The following is an 18,589-nucleotide window of genomic DNA, read 5'->3' as shown; positions in this document are numbered from 1 at the left end:
ATGAATTTTGTGCTAACTTTATGGTATTAAAATATTAATTTGGATGATTGTGGATCAATCGGACCGCGCACTGGACTCACAACCCAGAGGTCGCCGGTTCGAATCCCGCGGCGGGTGCTCTAAAATTCTTTGTGTAAATATGGGTATTCGGCGCTGTCGCTCCGTGCCATACTTTCATACACTTAGAAGCCCAGGGCGGCGAAGTCCTTGTAGATAAAAGGAAGACACTAGTGGTTGGTACTAGCAATGGTGGCCGACAGCTATAAAGTCAACTTCGTTTCGATTGGAATTTTCAAACGTTTATTTAAAAAAATGTCCCTTGGCTTTGACTGAGGCCGAGAAGGGGGAAAAGGGGGGCAAATAATAAAAAAAGGAATAATTTTTTTATAACTAGCCATACAAACAAAAAATATTTCTGATTGTTACATCGTTTATGATGTAACACTTTTGCACGCCATTAAACATTTAAATTCAAATGCAATTAGATGTAATTTGCAAAAAAACTATACGTAAAAACGTGATTTTAGGTGTGATTCAACCGTTTACGTCGAATCTCAAGTTTACATCAGCTGAGTTAACATGTGATTCATTTTTTCCGTGTCGAGTAAATTTACATATTTTTTTTAGTATAGTCTCAAAATTCTACAGAAGCGACATTTACAATTTTTGATTTGATTTTTTTTTATTTTTTGTTAATCGGAGAATGATGAGTTTTTCAACTTATATTTCACGATAGCTTGGAAACGGTTTTCAATGTATAACATTAAAATTTCGTGTAATATTCTGATATTTTCATTAACATTCAACATTGAACAAAAATATATACATACTTTTTGTGCCATCGAATGAGCTGTTTATAAAATACTGAAATTTATTTATAATTAAATTTAACATAATTTTTTTAATCCAGGTGAAAAATTAGGTACTTTTTGTAGTTAATAATTTTGGCCCAGTTATTTGAGTAATTCTTTGGAAGACTGGCGAGCAATAAATGCTACAAGAAACCCTTGGGAAACTTGATGGTTGAATATTGCCTCTTTCTAGTGAAATTTTCCTTAAATAATTTGTAAACAAATCAAATTCTACAGTCACCTATATCAATTTCAAAAGTTTCCAATTTTTTATGACACAAATTTTGTCACTATTCACAAGATAGGGGAAATCTACCCTTTCCAATCAAACACCTATCTTCGTCATATGGAGAATTTGATGCTCGATTAAAGCTCCAAAAATACTATTTGGGCTATAAACTTACCAGCAACAGCACCGCCTCGAGTAAGCACTCAAATGTATGCCACTTACTGGCCAAAAAGATCACATTTAATGCACTTTTGATCATAATTTGTATTTTGCGAGACCACTTCTCATCATTTTGTTGGCACACACAGTGACACACACGAGAATCCCTTGAGAATCCCTCAAACGCTTAATGAATATCGCCAAAATTAACTTTTCACTTTTGCTTACTTTTTCACGGCGCTTAAGATATGAAATTGCTTCCAACTACCGGCAACATGTTCTTTTGATCATTAGTAAGGCACTCACTTGAAGAATAATCCCGAAAAATGTAATAAATTAGCAAGCGCCATCAAAAAAACAAACGCGCCAAGTCGTTTGACGTTTCAATTTTCACTTTGCATTCCAATCGAAGGCTGAAGAAAACCGAGCGAGAGACGAAGGCAAAAAAGAACAAAGGCTGGCCGTCAATACCACTAGCAGCACAGCCAGCGATGCCAGGAAACTTTCCCTATAAATGCCACTTTTCGTGAGTGTTCGTTTGAACTGTCAGCGCAAATGGCAACACTCGACAGAGTGTTGGAAGAAAAAAGAACTAAGCCGATATTAGAAAAATGGGCGTGGCCCAATGCATTCGCCTCGATTAGAATACCCTTGGGATTTTTTTTTTGTTAAATGCTTGGTAAAGAAATAGAATAACTTTTAGTGAAAGTGAAAATAAACAGAAATGTTCACAAAAACTTGCTCTACTCGTTGGTGTACTTGGTTTTAGTAAAATTCAAGGGAGACTCTAGATTATCCAGCATCGTTCAAACACGACCGCTTATTAGGATTAAAATGGGTAGATTTCCCCTATCTTAAATCTTCAAAATTCATAATGGCAAAAAATATTTATCGTCAGGACGATAACAATAATCTATCGTTATCGTTATTTCGATAGTTCGATTAGCGCCGATAACGGACTAAAACTCATTTTTAAAATCTCTCAAAAATTGATTTATTCAACCATATCGTGTTTAATTTGCAATACTTTCTATAAGAATATATTTTTGAAAATATAGTAAGAATCAATGAAAAATATTTACTCAAAATTGTTCAAAATGCCGTTTTTTTTCGAAGTACACTTCATTAGAATTTTTTTAACTAAATTTTTTACAAAATACCGTATTTTTTAGAAAATACTCAAATTTTAATAATTTGCAATATAAGTTTCAAATGAAGAAAAATTTTGTATGCTTTTTCATTTCATTAGAGTTTTTTTAAACCAACATTTTCACAAAATACCGTATTTTTTCGAAAGTACTCAAATTTTTATAACTTACAATGTGGGTACCGTAAACTGGGGTGACATTGATAGCCCGGGGTGACATTGATAGAAATTTGATTTGGCCACTAATTTTGATACATCCAATGTAACAGTCACATTTTTGCATATATGTTCGATAATAAGCTATCCCTTAATTCTTACATACTCAAAATTCTCAAAAATGTTTAGATATTAATTTGACGGGCATTTGAAAAACCTATCAAAGTCACCCCGGGCTATCAAAGTCACCCCAGTTTACTGTACCAAACGATGCGAAATTTTGTATATTTTTCGCTTTGCTTCAGTTTTTTTTTGTCAAAAACGAAAATTTTTACAAAATATTATATTTTTTCCAAAGTACTCAAATTTTTATATAAATTGCAATATGGGTATCAAACAAAAAGATTTGTTATTCATTGATTGATTGATTGATTGATTGATTGATTGATTGTTTGTTTATTTGATCAATTTTTCTTGCACATTAAAAGCCACTAATATGGTAGCATACAAACCTGATTCTTTTCGGTAAAAAATACAATAATTAAATACAATTATAAAGTAAATAATAAACTGCGGCTGAAGACAGAACTCCAACGGTGGAAACCTTTACAGGAGTTCAGAACTGGCTGGAAAGAATACAAAAGAAAAAAAGAACCTACGAGATGAATGTGGCAAATGAAAATATAGAATGGACAACTGAATCGGAACATTAAATGAATTATGAAGTTATAGTTATAAAATATTGTTTAACTTAAAATGTCAATGGATTAAATAAGTTTATCAACTATTTCAGGCTCAAACGATCTTTGAAAATCCTTCGGGATGATCATAAGCCAAATTTATCAAAAAAGAAATAGAAGTAATTGGCACCTTTGAAAGTTTTACTACGTTCACCAGACATTTTCACTTTATTAGATTAATTTTTGTTAAAAAAACTATTTTTTTCGAAAGTACTCAAATTTTCATAATTTGCAATATGGGTATCAATTGAAGCGGATATCATTGAATGGGTATCAATTGAAGAGAAATTTGGTTTACTTTTCAGCAATAAGAGAGTTAGAAAATAATAAAATTTTGACAAATTACCGAATGTTTTCGAATGTACTAAAATTTAAAAAGAATTGCATTATGAGTAGAAAACGGAACAAAATTTCGTATTCTTTTTCACTTGATTACAGTTTTATTTGTTGAAAACAAAAATTTTCATAAAATACCGTATTTTTTCGAAAGTACACAGATTTTAATAATTTACAATATGAGCATCAAACGATGCGAATTTTTGTATGCTTTTTCATTTTGTTAGAGTTTTTTTTTGATAAAAATTAAAATTTTCTCAAAATACAATATTTTTTCAAAGTACTCAAAATTTTATTATTTGCGATATGGGTATCAAACGAAGCGAAAATTGGTTTGATTTTGCACATTATGAGAGTTGGAAAATTCAAAAATATGCACAAATTACCGTATTTTTTCGAAAAAACACAAATTTTCAAAATTTGCATTATGGGTATCAAACAAAGCTAAATTTTTTATATTTTCCACTTTATTTAAGGTTTTTTTGTAAAACATGAAAAATTTCACAAAAAAACTTTAATTTTTGAAAATACTCAATTAATTTAAATTTGCAAAATGGGTATCAATATTCTGTATGATATGAAGCATACACAATTTAAATTTATCTATGAAGCATGCATATTTTCGCTTTGTTTGATACCCTTATTGCATATTTTGAAAATTTGAGTACTTTTGAAAAATAAGGTATTTTGTAAAAATTTTACCATCCTGCAAAAAAAAAAAATACGTAAAACGGTAACCTTGTTAAAATGAGTCTTTACAAAACTAACAACACTACATAATTTTATTGATATCGTAGAAGGTTGATTAAAGCATACTTGGAAAATGTCTGTTTTGAGCTCAATAGAAAAAATGGATGAACCAAGCCAGTTTTAAAAATTTAAATAAAACCAATTATTCCAAATCAATTTATCATTGAATTATACTTTAACCAACATCAATCATACACTTTAAACGTTTCAATATCCACTTCACCACTTCCATTGATTGTGTTGCGGTTTTACACTAACACACAGCACACTGCCACTTGTGAGCTCGCACTCCATATTGAGTTCGCAAACACACAGTTTCCACTTTGGTGAATTGGTTTTGACGTGTGCTTTGATAACGTCAAACCGGAGCTCTCTTCCGTGCCACACCTCAAACCGTCATCTCCAGCCGTTCAATCGGGGTTTCGCCACAACTTGACGTGCGTTCACCGATAGATGGGGTTAGCTGTTGATTGCATAACTTTAGGCGCATTAAAAGTCGAACCTCGCGAAATTCACAAATTTACGTCAATGGACGGTAGAAAATAAAGTGAATAAATCATAACCGTGGTCAGACGGCAGGTAATTCTACAATTTTTTTTGCTTCCAACTCAGTTTCCATTGCAAAAATCACTCAATAGATGGCACTGTCTGCCGGTGGTTTGCCACTCTTGCAACCACAAGCCAACCATGCCACATTTAGTACTGCTGCACTCGTCACACAAATGATGATGCGGTGTAGTCGACTCTATTGGCGGAGTGTTTGAAGCGCACATTGATTGATTGGCACTAATGATGACAAACTGTATTACACGCCATTTCGGTACCGGGTTTTGACAGACAGAACTAATTTGGTGGCCGAAGCCGGTCGTGACACTTTCAATATATTTTTAGGCCATCAACTTTGAGCACAATAGAGTTGAACAAATTGGAAAATCTATTCCAAACAAGCGTTAATTGAAATTGTTCACGACCCGATTCGATAAGCCATCTACCCCCGGAAGGCAATCAATTACTCGAAATCCCCTTGGACCTTGAACCCCCGGCCGGTAATGAGCTCAACAAAAAGGGGCGCCGTCTAATCTACCACTTGAGCCGCTCCGCGGGAAAACTCCCCTCTTTTCGAAAGTGGTTCATTTATCAATCTAAATGACCTTGCCGTTTTCCGCCAGGACCCAATAAATCCCCGCTTATCCGCTGTTCGCGCGGGGCTTAATTTCGCGACTTTGGTTGGGCGGAGGGGGAGTGCCAACACCGGTTTCGGTTACTAGGGACTAATGGGGAGTTCGCGAAAAAGATTTAGTGGATGACGAGAAAGTGCGTAAGCTAGGATTCGCATACTAATTCGGGACTAGAAGGATCGATTTCGGAATGACTTAGAAAGGTGATTACAATTAAGGCAAAGAGGATTTTTTCAAAATTTACTTTTATTTATGGCTTTTTCGTAAAAAAATGGATCTTTAAATACATGTTGGTAAAATTGAAAAGAACCAAACAATTATTTTGCTCTAATGATCCCCGAAAAATTGCAAGCAATTCCCTTCCGCATCAATCGCCTAACCATTATCGTTTGCCGGAAAATTTCCAAACATCTGCTCGTAACAAGCAACTGCCTGGCAGGCATCATCACTCGTGCCAGGTTTTCTCTTCTGGTTCACAAACACACTAACACACACACACAAGAGTGCGAAAGGGAATCCAACCGAAAATTGATGGATTCCGTCTCCGGCAGATTGTTCCAATTTTGCTCCCACCCCCCCTGAAACGACTACGACAACTGACGTGACCCTGCCCTGGTAGGGCCCCACCCCCCTCCTCGAGGCAGATTCGCACAACCTTAGCCCTTGAACGATGAGTTTCTGTTGACGATTTTGGGTTCTGGTTAGGGTGTCTTTGGAAATACACACAACTAGAATCGTAAACATAGAACAACCCAACTTTCAACAAAGAAGGTCACCCTAATAGCGCTGTACTTGCTCCTAGGACGACATTTGTGTCCCCCCTCGTGCAGTGTCAGTGGGGTATTCGTACAAACCGCTCGGAAAACATTCCACAGGGCACAGTATTTATGTGCCATCAGATTTGTTTTATCGATTTGCGTGTGTACCACTGCTGGTTGGTGTGTGTGCTACTCATCGAAGGACAACAACGGCAAAAACAAAAAAAATCAGCCAGAACTGAATTCTGCCGTTGAAGAGACAACTGGAACTTTATGCAAAGACTTGAAAATCTACAAAAAATCTTTGTTGACTTGTCAATTTGTTTGGCTTCAAATTTTCAATTTTCCTCCTCAGGCAGACTATAATAATAAAATTCAATTACAATTACAAAAACAATTAGAATTAGAATGACAATTACACTTACAATTAGAATTAAAATTAGAATTACAATTACAATTACAAATACAAATACAATTACAATTACAATTATAACTACAATTACAATTACAATTACAATTACAATTACAATAACAATTACAATTACAATTACAATTACAATTACAATTACAATTACAATTACAATTACAATTACAATTACAATTACAATTACAATTACAATTACAATTACAATTACAATTACAATTACAATTACAATTACAATTACAATTACAATTACAATTACAATTACAATTACAATTACAATTACAATTACAATTACAATTACAATTACAATTACAATTACAATTACATTTAAATTTACAATTACAATTACAATTACAATTACAATTACAATTACAATTACAATTACAATTACAATTACAATTACAATTACAATTACAATTACAATTACAATTACAATTACAATTACAATTACAATTACAATTACAATTACAATTACAATTACAATTACAATTACAATTACAATTGGGTAATTCTCTACCAACTCACACGAAATCGGGAAAAGTTGCCCCGACCCTCTTCGATTTGCGTGAAACTTTGTCCTAAGGGTAACTTTTGTCCCTGATCACGAATCCGAGGTCCGTTTTTGATATCTCGTGACGGAGGGCGGTACGACCCCTTCCATTTTGAACATGCGAAAAAGAGGTGTTTTCAATAATTTGCAGCCTGAAACGGTGATGAGATAGAAATTTGGTGTCAAAGGGACTTTTATGTAAAATTAGACGCCCGATTTGATGGCGTACTCAGAATTCCGAAAAACGTATTTTCATCGAAAAAACACTAGAAAAGTTTTAAAATTCTCCCATTTTCCGTTACTCGACTGTAAAAATTTTGAAACATGTCATTTTATGGGAAATTTAATGTACTTTTCGAATCTACATTGTCCCAGAAGGGTCATTTTTCATTTAGAACAAAATTTTCATTTTAAAATTTCGTGTTTTTCTAACTTTGCAGGGTTATTTTTAGAGTGTAACAATGTTCTACAAAGTTGTAGAGCAGACAATTACAAAAATTTGATATATAGACATAAGGGTTTGCTTATAAACATCACAGTTATCGCGATTTTACGAAAAAAGTTTTGAAAAAGTTACTTTTGCGTTTCTCTTTGTTTCGTCGTCCGTGTCTGTCGCGGGTGACCATGAACGGCCATGATCGATGACGACCAACTTTTTAAAACTTTTTTCGTAAAATCGTGATAACTTGTGATGTTTATAAGCAAAACCCTTATGTATATATATTAAAATTTTGTAATTGTCTGCTCTACAACTTTGTAGAACATTGTTACACTCTAAAAATAACCCTGCAAAGTTAGAAAAACACGAAATTTTAAAATGATAAATTTTGTTCTAAATGAAAAATGACCCTTCTGGGACAATGTAGATTCGAAAAGTACATTAAATTTCCCATAAAATGACATGTTTCAAAATTTTTACAGTCGAGTAACGGAAAATGGGAGAATTTTAAAACTTTTTAGTGTTTTTTCGATGAAAATACGTTTATTCGGAATTCTGAGTACGCCATCAAATCGGGCGTCTAATTTTACATAAAAGTCCCTTTGACACCAAATTTCTATCTCATCACCGTTTCAGGCTGCAAATTATTGAAAACACCTCTTTTTCGCATGTTCAAAAATGGTACCGCCCTCCGTCACGAGATATCAAAAACGGACCTCGGATTCGTGATCAGGGACAAAAGTTACCCCTTAGGACAAAGTTTCACGCAAATCGAAGAGGGGTCGGGGCAACTGCTGTGTGAGTTGGCGGAGAATTACCCAATTACAATTAATACACTTAATCGTAAAATATCACAAAATTCCAATTTGATAATACAGCCATTCCACGTCAAACAGGAAGTCTTCAAATCAAAAATGCTCCGATTTGGCTCAAATTTGGAGTGGGGGTTCTTCGGCCCAAATAATCAGACCCGTATTTTTTTGTTTGGCGATTAGGGTGGTCCTTTCCAAAATAGGGTGATCCAAAAAATTGCGTTTTTCGTCGATTTTCGCAAAAACCACATTTTTCAAAAAATCATATCTCCGGAACGGCTGACCTATACATGTTTAGGTACCAAAATTTTCATAATTAAAAGACGCAAATTTTGGTACCCTAACATGTATAGGTCATCGCTGAAATTTTCAAGTTATCGCAGTTTTAGTGAAAAAAGTTGATTTTAACTCGTTTTCGTCATTTTTCATTTTTTCCGCGCGGCGCGTCGAAAAACCCAGTTTTTATGTTCAAAAAATCATATCTCCGAAACGTGTTAATGGATATTCGCAATTTTTTGATATGATATGTAAAATATTACAAGGAATCAGGTAAAAATATTTTCAGACATAGGCTCTTTGGTCCCGAGACCGGCAAATGAAATTTTCATAGGACCTTTTCAATTATTCAGCTAGTTTTGTTGGACCTCAACATATTTTTCCTTAAAAGCCCAACTAATAACCTTTCTTTCGAATTGTGGCGCTCCAAAATTGGTTCAGCCGTTCCGGAGATATGATTTTTTGAAAATGTGTTTTTTGCGAAAATCGACGAAAAACGCAATTTTTTGGATCACCCTATTTCGGATAGGACCACCCTAATCGCCAAACAAAAAAATACGGGTCTTATTATTTGGGCCAAAGAACCCGCACTCCAAATTTGAGCCAAATCGGAGCACTTTTGATTTGGAGACTTCCTGTTTGACGTGGAATGGCTGAATAAAGGCATGCTAACAGTTAAATTGCAATATTTCATAGTGTTCTTTAAAAAATAAAATTTCCTGAAAGTTTTGAATCTATTTTTTTTAACAAACACACAAAAAACACTCATTTTTTTCTAAATGGAAAAATTAACCTTCTGTCTTATTGGAGGTTTAAAAAAGTACATAAAATTCAATTTCTCACGAAATTGTGTACAGTCATCCCTCATATTCGGAACAGTGTACAGATCAGCCAGTGTTGAAAAAATAATAGCAAATCGATAATTTAACTTAATGTTTCGCTTTTACCCTCATTTGAAAGCTATTCTTGCGATCTTTCGAATGCTGTATCGAACAACTGCAAATTTAAGCTTTTATATCAAATTTTTGAAGAAAAACTTTAACCCTTGAAATCCACAAATTCGGAAAACTTTTTTCTTGCGGATGTAAACATACTTTGGTTCTCTCCATGAGTACAATTTTTTTTACAAAATAATGACTTCAAGCGCTGAAACCATAAAAGCTCAAGCTGAGTAATGTTTTGTGAATGGTCTGATAACTTTTTTTTGTGAAAATATCAGTTAAATTCAAGTGTTCCACAATTGTGGGAGGCACAATAATATACCACAATTATGGAACAGGCAATTTGGCAACTTTTGCTGGTGAAATAGCAAGAGAATAACCAAATAAAGGTACTAAAAATAGTATAATTCTAACCAAAACTTTATATTGGAAGTCAAATATTGGTCAAAAATGTTATTTAGAGTCTCTCAATGCATATTCAAAACAAATTTGATGGATATCAACATTAATCCATCGATTTGCAGCGACTTTTCTGAAGAGATATCCTAGAAAATGGAAAATTATGTTAAAAAAAATCTGCAAAATTTTGGGAAAAAGTCAGACTTGCCGAATGTTTTATCTCAATGATCTCGGAAAAATACACCGTGGAACGGACCATCCTTTTTACAATCTTCCGGACTTTCCTCACAATATTTATTAAGGATAACTTTTGAAGTACTTTACAAACTTCATAAAATTCAATAGGGCCAAGACGGATCAAAATTATTCAGGTGGGTTTTGGAGGTCGAATTAAAAATTTCATATTTTGAGTGCTTTTATAGTCTTTTCTTAGTAATGTGAGGAAAGCAAAGCATATAATAAAATAAAAATACCTATAAAAATATTTAAAAAAAAAAATGCAGGAATACATTTTTTTATATTCAATGGAAACAAATTTGCCTACTGAAAGTAAGAACAAATTGTCGTTACCAACTTCTTCTCAATCCAAGTAACGATCTCTGCTTTCCCCTCATGCGCCATCATTGCAGTGATGAAGGATAACGTAAGGATTCGTGCAAGGAAGCAAACGCCAGTCAGTGAGAGCCATAAAGAGCAGTGCTGCCAAACCCGGGGGGCCGGCCGGGAAATGAAACATACTTTCAGTAACAACAACGGAAAAAGAAAAGAAAAATGAAACAAAAACAGAAAAAGAAGTCTCGCAAGGAATGTCGTCGTCGTCTTATTTATTTGGAACTCCGAGCGCTTTCGATGGGCTTCACTCTCCGCCAAAGTGAAAGGTGGTTAAAGGACCTCCTTAGGCAGCAGAGCTTTGTCTTTAAGGAAATCGATACCGGATTCTCTCGCACACGCGAAGCAGGAGGAGACGGTCTGTGAGTGTGTGTATAGCAAAAGGCAGCACAGCAGGGTTAGAAGGACTATTATGGCTTGGCTGTTTCGAGAGTCGTTGAACAGCAGCAGCCAGAGACGACTACAAAGACGACGACGACGACGGAATCAATAAAAACGATTGCTGATCTGATATTGTGTCTGTTTTCTTGGGCTGTTGAGTGGGAGCTTTTTTGTGCTTAAGGATATCGAGATGAATCTTGGTGGTGGGGATTTTTGAGAGTTTTGTTTCAAGGTTTGAGGGCTAAAAAAAATTTGAGGAACCAAACTGTGAGCTTTAGCTTTGAATGCCGTATGCTTTAAAAATATTTTGAGAATTGTTTTGCTTTTTGCCTTGAAAAATAATCTTTCCTGTACTTAGAAAACAGATCGACCTATTTGATATTTAGCAACACTGTTTAGACTTTTTTCCACCTTTCATTACAGGGCATATTGTATTGCGCTTAGATACCGAATATGAGAGTTGATGTGACGCTACTGCAGGTCCACCAAAACATTTTGTATTTAATTAATTATGTTTATTCAAAAAATGTAACTTGTTTAGGCATTAAGGCCATTTTCAGCGACAGAATCAAAAAATGAACAATGAACCTTAAAAAAATGTTTTTGTTAAATTCTATTTTGAAAGCAAAGTGTATTGTCTTTTAACCTTTTTATCATTTTATCATTTTATCTTTTTATCTTTTTATCTTTTTATCTTTTTATCTTTTTATCTTTTTATCTTTTTATCTTTTTATCTTTTTATCTTTTTATCTTTTTATCTTTTTATCTTTTTATCTTTTTATCTTTTTATCTTTTTATCTTTTCATCTTTTCATCTTTTTATCTTTTTATCTTTTTATCTTTTTATCTTTTTATCTTTTTATCTTTTTATCTTTTTATCTTTTTATCTTTTTATCTTTTTATCTTTTTATCTTTTTATCTTTTTATCTTTTTATCTTTTTATCTTTTTATCTTTTTATCTTTTTATCTTTTTATCTTTTTATCTTTTTATCTTTTTATCTTTTTATCTTTTTATCTTTTTATCTTTTCATCTTTTCATCTTTTTATCTTTTTATCTTTTTATCTTTTTATCTTTTTATCTTTTTATCTTTTTATCTTTTTATCTTTTTAACTTTTTATCTTTTTATCTTTTTATCTTTTTATCTTTTTATCTTTTTATCCTTTTATCTTTTTATCTTTTTATCTTTTTATCTTTTTATCTTTTTATCTTTTTATCTTTTTATCTTTTTATCTTTTTATCTTTTTATCTTTTTATCTTTTTATCTTTTTATCTTTTTATCTTTTTATCTTTTTATCTTTTTATCTTTTTATCTTTTTATCTTTTTATCTTTTAATCTTTTTATCTTTTTATCTTTTTATCTTTTTATCTTTTTATCTTTTTATCTTTTTATCTTTTTATCTTTTTATCTTTTTATCTTTTTATCTTTTTATCTTTTTATCTTTTTATCTTTTTATCTTTTTATCTTTTTATCTTTTTATCTTTTTATCTTTTTAACTTTTTATCTTTTTATCTTTTTATCTTTTTATCTTTTTATCTTTTTATCTTTTTATCTTTTTATCTTTTTATCTTTTATCTTTTATCTTTTATCTTTTTATCTTTTTATCTTTTTATCTTTTTATCTTTTTATCTTTTTTTCTTTTTTTCTTTTTATCTTTTTATCTTTTTATCTTTTTATCTTTTTATCTTTTTATCTTTTTATCTTTTTATCTTTTTATCTTTTAATCTTTTTATCTTTTTATCTTTTTATCTTTTTATCTTTTTATCTTTTCATCTTTTTATCTTTTTATCTTTTTATCTTTTTATCTTTTTATCTTTTTATCTTTTTATTTTTTTATCTTTTTATCTTTTTATCTTTTTATCTTTTTATCTTTTTATCTTTTTATCTTTTAATATTTTGATTGCGAAAAACGAATCACCATAAGTTTATTGGGAAAATTTATTAAAAATATGGATTTACAATGTGTTTGAAATTATTTAATTGCTTTGCAGAGTTAAATCATTCTTTTTTAATTTTTGAAAGGTTTCAATGGTTCCCTAAAACTCAGTTCAAACCCCGAATAAACTATTTGTTTGTTGATTTTTTAAAGAAATAATCTGAATGAAATTGATTATTTTAATAATTGACATAAATTTTAATGATTTGAAAATAATTTGTAACAATCCTATTTTTTTTTTAATCTTTGCGTCAAAAACCTTTTTTTTGCAAAAAAGTTTCCGTCAAATCTTAAATGAAAAAAACTGATGTTTGGTTGACGACTTCTCTGGTGTATTATTTCTTTTACAGCCCTTTTATTGATTGATTAGTTGCAATTTCGATATGTTATTAATAGTTTTTTTAATGGGCCGAATAAGACATAAAACAATATATTTTAGATTTTTGTCTCTAAGCTTTTAACTATAAACTTGAATCTCAAGTAAAATTTTCTAAATTTTGAAACAAAATTATCTTAAAATATATCTGTCGTGAAACTTTTTGCTTATCCTGTTATTCTAAGGCTACGAAACGGCCCACTTTTCTCTACAAAAAATAACAGATTGGGAAATAACCTTTCAATACCAGGGCTGAAAAATTCTACTTTTCAGTTCTGAAATGAATGCTGAAAAGTTGAACTTTTCAACACTGGTATCGAAAAGTATCATTTTTCAATATATTTTTTTTTGTTTTGAGCGGTGAAATTACTTGACACAAAATTCCATTCAAAAGGCGTTGTTTGGGATTTCAAAAAATGCAGTTAGGCCGATGCAAATATTTAAAAAAGTTTTTGTCCCTCAGCCCTGGCCGAGATCAAGGGGGGGGGGGGGGCAAAAAAATAAAAAAATATAAAAATTTAAATAACAAGCCATAGTCTTCACATTTAAATGAAAAAAGTGTTTTAAAATGCATTTTACACTAGTTCAGTTGTTTTGCAATCATTAGTTTTCAAAAAATCTAAGATCTGACAAAAAAAAATTGTATTGAAAAAAAAGATTTTGCATCGAAAATTTTCAAAAAATCTTAAGATTTTTTAATAAACCCAAACATGCTAAAAATGATTTAAAACGCAGAAAAATGTATTTTAATTTGATTTCAGCTGGTTGCACTTGAATTTTCATTGAAATTTTGAAGTTTATTGTAAAAATATTTTTTGCCCCCTGATTTTTCGGGCCAATTTTGAAGGGGGGGGGGGGGTGACAAAAACTTTTAAAAATATTTGTACCAGCCTAAGCAACTCGAAAACTTCTATTTTCCCATCTAGTGTCTTAAATTTAAAATGTGTTATAGCTGTCAAACATCCAAATTGATCAACAATCGAAAAAATATATTTTTTAAAGTTGGTAGTTTACAAGTATACTTTTTAAATAAAAATGATGTTTTGGATGGGGGAGAGACCATAAAAAATATCTCTTGTTTTATTTTTGTTCTGTTATGCAGACAACAATCCTGGCATCGTTTCGCTTTTTTTTCTCAAACAACATTTAAATTCTTACCCCAAACGAAAACTTATTTTTATCAACGTTACCAAGGGCACTCTCATTTTCAAGAAGTAAATTTTCCTGCAACAACTTAACCACAATTTTCCTCCAGAAAAAAATCATAATCAGCTTTATATATAATGCCTGGTGACGTTGAGTCAAATTTGTCAAAAATATGAAAATTACCATCGCCGCCGTGCAACGACAAACCCCCCTTTCACTCCCTCCCGGGGTATGACACACTTTGTCGCGGAAAATGGCGCTCAATCCCCCCGGGGCGGCGTCGTCGCGCCAAGATGATAAATTACTTCTGGCAAGTGTTTATTGTACTTTTTTCCAGGCTGATATAAATTTTCCGCAGCATCCGTCAAAATCCTTACCGACGGAAAATTCTCGATCGAGTTTACTTTTAAGGGGAAAGCTTCCTTTTTGGGGCGCCAAATCAATTTGGCCCCGCAGGGCCAGTCAGTGTTGCCAGACAACCAATTTGAAAAGAGGAATTGCCTCCGGGAAACGGCCTTGTGCAAATCATCCATCAACTGGTCAACCTTTTGTGAGGCATTTAGTGAAAAAAAAGAAAATAAATATAAAAATAGAAAAGCACAACAAAACACACACAGAGTTTTTCCCTCAGCATCACCGAACCATTCATCATAATTTCGTTCGTTCATTTTTTTGTTATGTGCCGTCTCTCTTTCCTCGTTCCACAGATACTGCCCCAGGTACCCCGGGGGAAATCGAAATCCTGCCAATTGGCAGCAACGGACCAGAACCCTGACCCCCCTCCCACCGCAGGTGGCCCGTCAAAACGGTGGAAAAATAAGCGAGTTAACCGGGTAAGTGACTGTCAGACTTGCGTTTTTTATTTAGTTTTTTTTTCATTCTTTAACCTCGTTTTTGCCCCCACAGTCTCTTGTGGGGTTTGGGGAAAAAAATCGAAATAACATCATACATCAAGCGGTGGTTTTTGCTCGTCTCGTTACCACCTTTCCGATATAGTCTAGTAGGTACCTGATCACAAAATGATACTTAGGAAAAACTCTAAGAGCTGTAGGTTTTTGATCTGGAATTGACTGTTTGAAATTTATCTTTAAATACTGATTGGGAGAAATATAGATATATTTTTAACAATTTTATTTAATATATTATTTTTTTAAGAATAAAATTAAACAAAATTTAGCTTTAGTCACATTTCTGTAAATCAACAACATTAAAATTATTTATGTTTGAAAATAAAGTTTTTTTTTTGTGACAATTTAGGGCTCTTCAAAGGGTTTAAGAGCGAGTTTTTCACCGATGTGAAACAGGTCGTATCGAGGTGCTCCGATTTGGATGAAACTTTCAGCGTTTGTTTGTCTATGCATGAAATGAACTCATGCCAAATATGAGCCTTCTACGACAAAGGGAAGTGGGGTAAAACGGGCATTGAAGTTTGAGGTCCAAAACACATGAAAAATCTTAAAATTGCTCGCATTTCCGTAAAACTTCATCAATTCCAACTCTCTTAGATGCATTCGAAAGGTCTTTTGAAGCCCTTCAAAATGTGCTATAGACATCCAGGTTTGGTTTGACTTTTTCTCATAGCTTTTGCAAATTACTGTTAAAAATTGATTTTTTTAAAACCTTAATAACTTTTGGCAACAGCCTCCAACACCCATACTCCCATAGGTCAAAAGTTAGGGAATTTCATGGACTATAAGCCTTCGGTATTAACTTTTTGGCCAATCGCAGTTTTTCTCAAAGTTTTTCGATTTTTCTAGAACAAACATTTTACAACGGTAGTTTTTGCTCTGTAGGCCAAGAAGACTTCACTTTTTGGTCTCAATTTTGTCATATTCGGAATCCTCGGTCAATTTCACGTAAGTTAGAAGTATTGGAGTTGTAATTTTGATTTAAAAAATGATTAAATAAAACATTTTTGAAAAAAGAAATAGATCTTATTTACCCTATGATCAATACGTCAAATGCTGTATCAAGTAGGCGAAAACTTGTTTACCCCTAATCCGACAAAATTCTAAATAATATTTTAATTAATTCTAAATGGCATTTTTTCCAATCAAATTCAAAATTCCAACACCTCAATCTAATGTAAAATTTTCTGAGGATTCCGAATATGTCAAAATTGAGACCAAAAAGTGCCGCTATGGAGGCCTACAGAGCAAAAACTACCGTTGTAAAATGTTTGTTCTAGAAAAATCGAAAAACTATGAGAAAAACTGCGATTGGCCAAAAAGTTAATACCGTAGGCTTATAGTCCATGAAATTCCCTAACTTTTGACCTATGGGAGTATGGGTGTTGGAGGCTGTTGTCAAAAGTTATTAAGGTTTTAAAAAAGTCAATTTTTAACAGTAATTTGCAAAAACTATGAGAAAAAAATAAACCAATCCTGGATGTCTATAGCACATTTTGAAGGGCTTCAAAAGACCTTTCGAATGCATCTAAGAGAGTAGGAATTGATGAAGTTTTACGGAAATGCGAGCAATTTAAAGAATTTTCATGTGTTTTGGACCTCAAACTTCAATGCCCGTTTTACCCCACTTACCTTTGTCGTAGAGGGCTCATATTTGGCATGAGTTCATCTCATGCATAGACAAACAAACGCTGAAAGTTTCATCCAAATCGGAGCAACTCGATACGACCTCTAGAACAAACCGAGCAGAATCTACAAATACTGCCTCTTAATGGAACTTGAACATCTATATAAAAAACAACGAAATTAAAAATTAATAACTAGGTTACAAGTTATCAAAAAAAAAACACCAACAATGTAGCCTGAAAGGCATTTTAAGTAGAAGAATGTTGAAGGTAAATGCTGATTTTTTCAGTCAATGGATTGTTTTATTAACTTTGCTTCAACATTTCGATATCGAAAAAAAATCAACTTAGGTAACATAGACTACTAACTATCTGATTTTTTGCTGAATTTGCTAATTCTTTAAATGAAAACTTGAAGGAAACCTAGCCTTCATAATCGATTTGATATAAAAATTCAATTTGCTCACATTTATGCTGAAATTTGTAAGAAACAAAATTACTAAGTCACCATGGTTTTTTAAAATAACAATTTTCAACGAAACTATTTTCAAAAGCTTTTTTTGTTGAGACGTGATCCAACAAAACTTGTTATTGGTCTAATATTGATTGAACGCCAAAACAACTTTGGAATAACATTTTTTGTTATGGAAGAATACCTTCAACTACACCCAGAACTGGGCATCGGCATACGAGAGGATAAAGAGCACGATTCGGTAGTAAAATGGTACTGTGTGCGGATGGAGAGGATAAATCCCGAAATTACCGAGAGTACTTTACTCATGGTTCATTTTCCAAAAAAGTTCATCTATCAAAAAAAAAGTACCGGTACCGAGACTCAAACCCAAGACCTTTGGCATATTGAATCGTGCCTTTGCCGTATGGGCCACCATGGATCGGTGACTAAGTGGCGGTCGTTTGTCCATATAAGCCACTCATAGGATGAACTGTTCCAATGAACGAATGAACACGCGAGAGGACTATACTCTCGCAATAAAGCACTTTCCTCACGTTTCTTTTCGTGAGGACTATCCCCTCGTTCTTTAACTTTGGGTGTATTATTGGGATGATCGGATTGGTTCTTAAAATAACAAATAATAATAACAACGATTTGTTCGAAGAGTTACAAAAATGTAGTATTTTAAAATATCAAAAAAATGTTATTCCCATGTTATTTCCGTCTGCTTGGGTCTGCCCAAAAAATTAGATATTATTATTTGATTTGATATGCTGAACTTTACAGATAATTTTTTTGAAAAAGTGAAGAATTTTGTGTAGAGGATGAAGGAAAATGAGCAATTCTCTGAGATTTTGGTCAATCGTTTTTATTTTTGTATTTTTTAATATGGCTGAAACATTTTTGATGCCTTCGGTTTGTCCAAAGAAGCCATTTTCCATCATTAGTTTGTCCATATAAATTTCCATACAAATTTGGCAGCTGTCCATGCAAAAATTATGTATGAAAATT

At 32.6% G+C, this 18,589-nt stretch overlaps 1 protein-coding gene across 2 annotated transcripts in view; it reads left to right on the top strand.

Annotated features, from left to right (window-relative positions):
• The window catches only part of LOC6045490 (dipeptidase 1), a 416,070-nt gene that overhangs the window by 42,543 nt on the left and 354,938 nt on the right, over positions 1–18,589 (top strand). For both annotated transcript variants that reach the window (XM_038259115.1, XM_038259116.1), the window contains exon 2: positions 15,299–15,424. The gene's annotated coding sequence lies outside the window, so the exon portion shown is untranslated. The remainder of the gene's footprint in view (positions 1–15,298; positions 15,425–18,589) is intronic.

The sequence above is a fragment of the Culex quinquefasciatus genome, chromosome 3, assembly GCF_015732765.1.
Source record: "Culex quinquefasciatus strain JHB chromosome 3, VPISU_Cqui_1.0_pri_paternal, whole genome shotgun sequence".
Taxonomy (NCBI): domain Eukaryota; kingdom Metazoa; phylum Arthropoda; class Insecta; order Diptera; family Culicidae; genus Culex; species Culex quinquefasciatus.
This window is presented reverse-complemented; position numbering and strand designations above follow the sequence as displayed.